Genomic DNA, 6,471 nt, shown 5'->3' with positions numbered 1-6,471 from the left:
GAGTAGAGAGTGAGGAGGGAAGAGAACTCAGGAGCAGCCCCAAGACTCCAATATTTAGGAGTCAGATGGCCCACAAATGAGAGGCCATCAGGAGATACTGAGAAGGGGTAAGCAGAGAGGCAGAAGGAAAACCAAGAGAGAGTGCTTTCTCATAGCAACCCGGAGAAGAGAGTGCATGAGGAAGGAGGGAGTAGCCCACCCTTAATGTAGAGTATTGTGAGACATTAGGTAGAGTGAGGGGCTGCAAAAGATTTCTCCACATGGATGTTTTGATGACCATAATAATGGAGCTGTAGTAGAAAACGGGGCAGAACCAGAGTGGAGTCAGTTGAGAAGTAGCTGGGAAGTGCATTGGTAGAATCTTCAAATGTAGACTACTCCATTCACAAACCTGAGTCAGGGAGACAAGAGCTGGATGGACGGATAGACACATGAAGCTCAGGGATAACTTTCAGAGATGAAAGGTACTAGAGCTTGTTTGGAAGCTGACGAAAAGAATTCATGGTGGCAAAATTACTTAAATCATTTTCTTTAAAAAAAATGCAATTCCCAGTAAGAAATATTTTACACTGTGACTCTATACACATACAGTTGAAACAAATGGTTCAGAAAACAATAGTTTCATGAAGCAATGTTTGCCTTTGCTATGTGCAATGAAATCTGATAATTTCTATTTTATTTATTTCATTTTTAATTAAATTATGAAAGTGTACTAGACTATTTGCTCAATGTAAGATACTCAAACAAAGCAGAGGTAAGTACAATAAAAGCTAAAATTCCTCCTTCATACCTACCACCTTTCCAAATCCCATTTACCAAATCAGAGGAGTATTGGGAATTAAGAATTTGATGTGTATCTTTTTAAAGCATTTTCTATGCATTTGCATATATATGTACACACACAGTTGTAACAGGGTCTGTAGCTTTTTATTGTATGAATGTGGCAGGATTTATTTAAAACATTCCTCTATTGTAAAACAGTGAGATTGTTTCTAATTTGTAACTCTTTTAAACTCTGCTACAGTGAGTCATCAGTGTAATTTGTGAATATTTTAAAGGAAAAGAATCTTGGAAATGAATAGACAGGAATATTTTGATATATATTAACAACTGGCTTCCTTAAAGACTAAGTCAATATGTATGCCAAATGATAGTCATTCTTGTCAAATTTTTTTGTTGTTTATTTCTTGGTTTTAAGTCCTGCTTTGTAAAGCTTTTCCCATTATGAAAATTATAAACAATCTCCCATATTTCCATTTACAAAATTTTACAATTTTGTTTTGTATTTAACATATGGCTTTTAAAATTTATCCAGTTTTTTTATTGGTGAGAAGTAAACATAAAACTTTTTTTTTCCCAAATGAGTAGCCGATTTTTCCAACACCATTTGTTAAATATTCTACTGTTTGTGAGTGTTTTGAAATGCCACCTTTATTTATTTTATTTATTTTTATTTTTTAGTTGACCTCACAGATTGCAAGGATCTTGTCAGCTTACAATCCTTTATTTTTTATGTCTACAGCACCTGATCTTCCTAAGTAGTCTCCCATCCAGGTACTAACCAGGCCTGACCCTGCTTAGCTTCCAAGATCGAGCAGGATCAGGCTTGTTTAGGGTAGCATGGCCATACAGTGCTTTGTTTTATTTTATATTCTTCTACGTAGTCTCTTGTCTGTGCCATTGAAGTATTATTTATTCCAGCAACAATTCTATATTATTTAATTATGGTAGCTTTATAGTTCGTTAATAACCATTGCTTTGTTTTTCTCATTGTCTTGGTTATTCTTGTATATTTACTTTCATGAACAACCTTTATAATCATTTTATGTTCCAAAATCCCTTTAGGGCTTTTGGTCATAATTTGCTTGTATTTTCTATGTGAAATATTATCCAAAGTCATCTATTTACAATAAGGCATGGAGGAAAAGATCAGATGTTTGAGGAATCTGAAGGTATGAAATAATTATTACGGAAAGCAGAAGAGCTAGTTTATGAGACTGTCCTGCAGATGAAGAGGCAATCAAAAATATATAATAGCATCTATCTGCAGTTTGGGTGATTTTTTTCACCAATGTTCAGCTGCTCAGGAGCAGGTATGAAGATTGGGTGTGGCTAAGACAAGCATAACAGAGGAACAGAGGAGAAAATATTGAAAACATTTTTATCTCTTTGACTTCCTTTCAGTAAAGATAGAATAGAAATAACTGTGTTTCCTATTCAGCAAATAGGAATATTTGTGAATAAAAAGAGGTCCAGCATTTTTGTTGTATTGTTGTTTTAAACATCTTAATAAAATAAAAATGTCAACTTGTGGGAAGAAAGCTAAATTACAATTGATGTTTGTATTATATAAATTATATATTTATATCTATACCTATATCTATATATGTCATGTTCTACTTGAGATCCTTTGACAGGAGAGTACTTTTGGTGTAAACTCCTATTTTTTTGAGTGTGTATGTATTTCTCTAACATTTTCTTTGGTACTAAGCATCCTCAAATATGTTCCCAGGGGGATATGGAAATGTTGGTACATATCCATTTGTCAGTTTAGGGATTTGTTAGAGTGTGGGAAAATTTTGAGGTTATTTTCAGGTTACAACATCTGAGTATTTCTTTGCAGGTCCAAAGAACAGTTTATTTTATACAACTGTAAGGATACCATGGTCTTGATCCTCACTGTGAGGAGAAATTGCTGTTATCTTTGAAGAAATATCATTCAAACTAAAATCTTGAGTTAGAAAATTAAAGACCTAAAATCCAAATGAAAAGTGAAAGTCTACTGCTTGAAATTGCTTATTGGCTTATTATATTTCCCTTTACTTAGACAAGGAAAGTTAAAGCACTATTAAAGTAGGTGGTCCTCCGGGTTATGACCATGGATGTGACAGTGGACATGATGGATACGACTATCGATATCACAAACTAACCTTTTTACATTTTTCTCTCTCTGTGAGCCCAGGCTTCAGCAGGGGAATTCTCGGTTCATTCCTGAGAAAATAACTCAGCGTCTCTCCTCTGGGGCTTCCCAGACTCTTGGAATGCTCCCCATTCCCACCACAGCTCTCTCAGCCTGACTGCCTCATAGGTGAGAAAACACCCAAAGAAACCGTAGCAATCTCAATGACACCCGGGGCTCAGCTGATGTAGGGAAGAGGACATGATGCCCTGTACATTGGTTAGGAAATGGCCTCATCCAAAGGCATCTGGTTGCCATTTTCCTAGTTCTCATAGACCTTCAGAACATTCTCCGTATTTCCTTCAGTCATGGCAAATTGGACTTCTGCGATTTTAAATGAGTAGCAACTCATTCCAGTCTAAACTCTCACTAAACCAACATGTGGTCAAATGGGGTGACTGCATTTTTTAACAGTTGCCCATAATCTCATATTCAACTGATCTGCTTATGTATCTCATCTATGATCACCTGCAATGTATTCCCTGAAGTTTGAGGAAAGACAGTTGAAATAAATATGAACATCATTGTATTTGTGGCACATACCACCAATTAGAAAATTCACATTTCAGATTCTGACTCCTCTTGACACTCACTATCCCCAAACGATCATAAACCAATCAATTTTACCTAAAATATGTTTCTTACATCCATCCACTCCTATTCATTGGTGCTGCCAAAAGTTCTTGTTTCAAGTCTTCATCAATACTTACCCAGTCCATTATAAAAGCCAATTGACTCATTTCTCTCACTTTTGAAAATGTACATCTGCTCATAGTACTTCTCTCCTTAATGATTTTCTATGGTTTATCTGCCCAAATGGTCAACCTAAATTCCATCAAGTTCTGGTTCTTATTTATATTTCCTGCCTCATCTTCTGTCATTCTCTCATTTGTGCTCAATGCTGTTACCACACAGAACTGCCTGCACTTCTAATACTATTCCCTTTGCCTGGGTAAAATTTAAAATATTTGAAGAACAGGAACCCACCAATCAGAATGAACCCTATGACCACTCAGAACTACACAATTATGGCATTCTGCCGAATATCAGCTCTGGCTGCTCTTTCCAGCACCTTGATCTTGATTCTCTTCCTGGGGAACTTCCACGGATCTTTCACGAGGTCCACAGAAGACTAGCCTTTAAGCAGGGGCTGGAGTTAAGGGTCAGTGTCATTTAGAAAGGCGTGTGGACTTGAAGACATCATGATTAACATTTCCAGTACCTGTGCAGAGGCTGAAGTATTTGCACAGCAGGCACTGTTTGTAGGACCTCAAATGCCCTTTGATATTTTTTGAGATGTTCTCAAAAAAACCACTGCCTCGTCTCTGGTTGCTTCGTAAATAGTTTTGACTGCTTCTGTTTCTCAGAATTTAATCGGCAAGAGACATCTACCTCCCTCACAGGCCCACCAGCAGATCAGTTCTTTTAAACCAGGCTCAATCTTTTTATTTCCATTCTGACTAGGAAACATTATGTCCTGAACTGACCTAAAAGTACAAGGAAAAGTTCCAGTGTCTTCTCTAACAGGAAAGAAAATAATACATGCTTTTCCTTAATTCAAGTAATGGTTATGTGAACTAGTCATCTTTAATCATATTTCCTGCATCAGCATCATTAAAAAATTATTATCAAGTTGCTGCTCAATGCAAAACACTAACCTGGCATTGAGAAATTTAAAGAAACAATCAACACAATCCTTGCTGTGAGCTGAGAGCCTGCTGTGGAGATAAGACATGAACAACTGAAGTAATAACTTTTACCAAAGCAGTACATTGTGTGTTGCTATCAAATAATAAACACTATGGCAGCTAAGGGACCGTGTCTCTCTTTCAGTAGGTGAGGCTTTCTGGAGGAGCTGGGTCTTGAGCAAAGCAATGAAAAGTGGGTAGTTTCAACATTGTCCTAGTGGGAGAATAAGTATATGCTATGGACATAGATGACACAGGGCCTCGACCTTGAGATGAGGAAGAAAAGTAATTAAGTTCAGACTGCAAAGAGAAGTGTGCCAGGAGGAGGCATTTAGACTTTAGACCTCTTAAAGTTTTGTTAAGAGGAGGTGACATAACCAAAGCAGCATTTTAAAATATTAATTAAGCAACAGTAGCTAGCAAGCAGTGTGCTGGAAAGAAACATGGAATAACGGGAAATAGCAGGGGATCAGGGGTCAAGTATTGGCTTTGAGTCTGGCTCTGCCACTTTCTAGCTGGTGGGCTTAGACTGGATACTTACCTCCAAGTCAATTTAATCAGAGATAAAAATAGAAATAATACCTTGTTCTAAGGGTCATTATGAGAATAATAATGATTAATATTTATTCCTGTTGTCTCATTTAATCCTTATATCAATGTTTTATTGTGATAAAATATACAAAACATAAAATTTACCATTTCACCAATTTTTAAGTATACAGTTTGGTGGTGGTAAGTACATTCATGTGGTTGTGCACTCATCACCACCACCCATCTTCAGAACTTTTTTTCATCTTTCCAAAGTTAAACTCCATATCCATTAAAAAATAATGCCCATTCCCAGCCCCCAGCCTTTGACAACCACACATCGACTTTTTGTCTCTATGAATTTGACTACTTTAGGTTCTTCCTATAAGTGGAATCATACAGTATGTGTCTTTTTGTGTCTGGCTTATTTCACTTAGCACAACATCTTCAAGTTTCATCCATGTTGTAGCATGTGCCAGAATTCCCTTTCTTTTAAGGCTGAATAATATTTCATTGAATGTCTTGCATCGCTGTTTTATTACAAGAAAATTAGATTTAGGTTAACTTGTCCAAAGTAAAACAGCTAATACAAGAGAGAGGAAAGATTTGGACCGAAGCATCCAAGTCCCTAGCACATTCTCACTTCCCTCGTATGCCCTGCTTAGTGTAGGTAACGGGCCTGCCACAGCACCCGGCATGGGGTGGCTAGTGCAGGTGATGTTCTATTGTTCTTGATTATCTAGCACAACTTCCTCAGCTCTTCCTGGTAACATAATTCCTCTTTTCCTTCAGGAACTCCTTCTGTGTTTATACCCCTCCCCCGAAACGAGGGCCATAAGGGTGAGCACATTACCCAGGCCAGGCCAATCAGAGCCTTGTCTCCCTCTCCCACAACGGGGGCTGATTTGGGAGTGGTTACATGGGTGCAATCGGAGTTTTCTCTGGTGTAATGAGGAGGTTGTGAGCCACAGGTCATAGCTGTTGCCCATTTTTAAGATAAGCAGGGAGATGGCAAGAGGTAGAGGCCCGAGCAATCAATCACCTGACTCCTGGGTTTAGAGGAATCTAAAGCCAGCCACGCCCATTAACTTCCCAGGTAGACGATCCAATACATTCCTGGTTTTTGCTTTTAAGCTAATTAGAGTTGAAATTCTGTAATGTGAATTAAAATTCTGTAATTTGAAAGAAACCTGACTAATACTCTGGATCAAATGGCCCTCACGGGAATGGAAATATAGAAACCAACAAGGAGCATTGTGAAGCTGTGTGGTATGAAGGACGGGGGAAAAGTCGTAA

At 37.7% G+C, this 6,471-nt stretch overlaps 1 pseudogene; it reads right to left on the bottom strand.

The window, feature by feature from the left end:
• Nucleotides 1–1,513: 1,513 nt before the first annotated feature.
• LOC112486040 lies at nt 1,514–1,632 on the bottom strand (annotated as a pseudogene).
• Between the last annotated feature and the right edge of the window lie 4,839 nt (nt 1,633–6,471).

This window comes from Pteropus alecto, unplaced genomic scaffold (assembly GCF_000325575.1).
Source record: "Pteropus alecto unplaced genomic scaffold, ASM32557v1 scaffold25, whole genome shotgun sequence".
Taxonomy (NCBI): domain Eukaryota; kingdom Metazoa; phylum Chordata; class Mammalia; order Chiroptera; family Pteropodidae; genus Pteropus; species Pteropus alecto.
The sequence above is the reverse complement of the archived record's forward strand: the minus strand, read 5'-3'. Positions and strand labels throughout refer to the sequence as shown.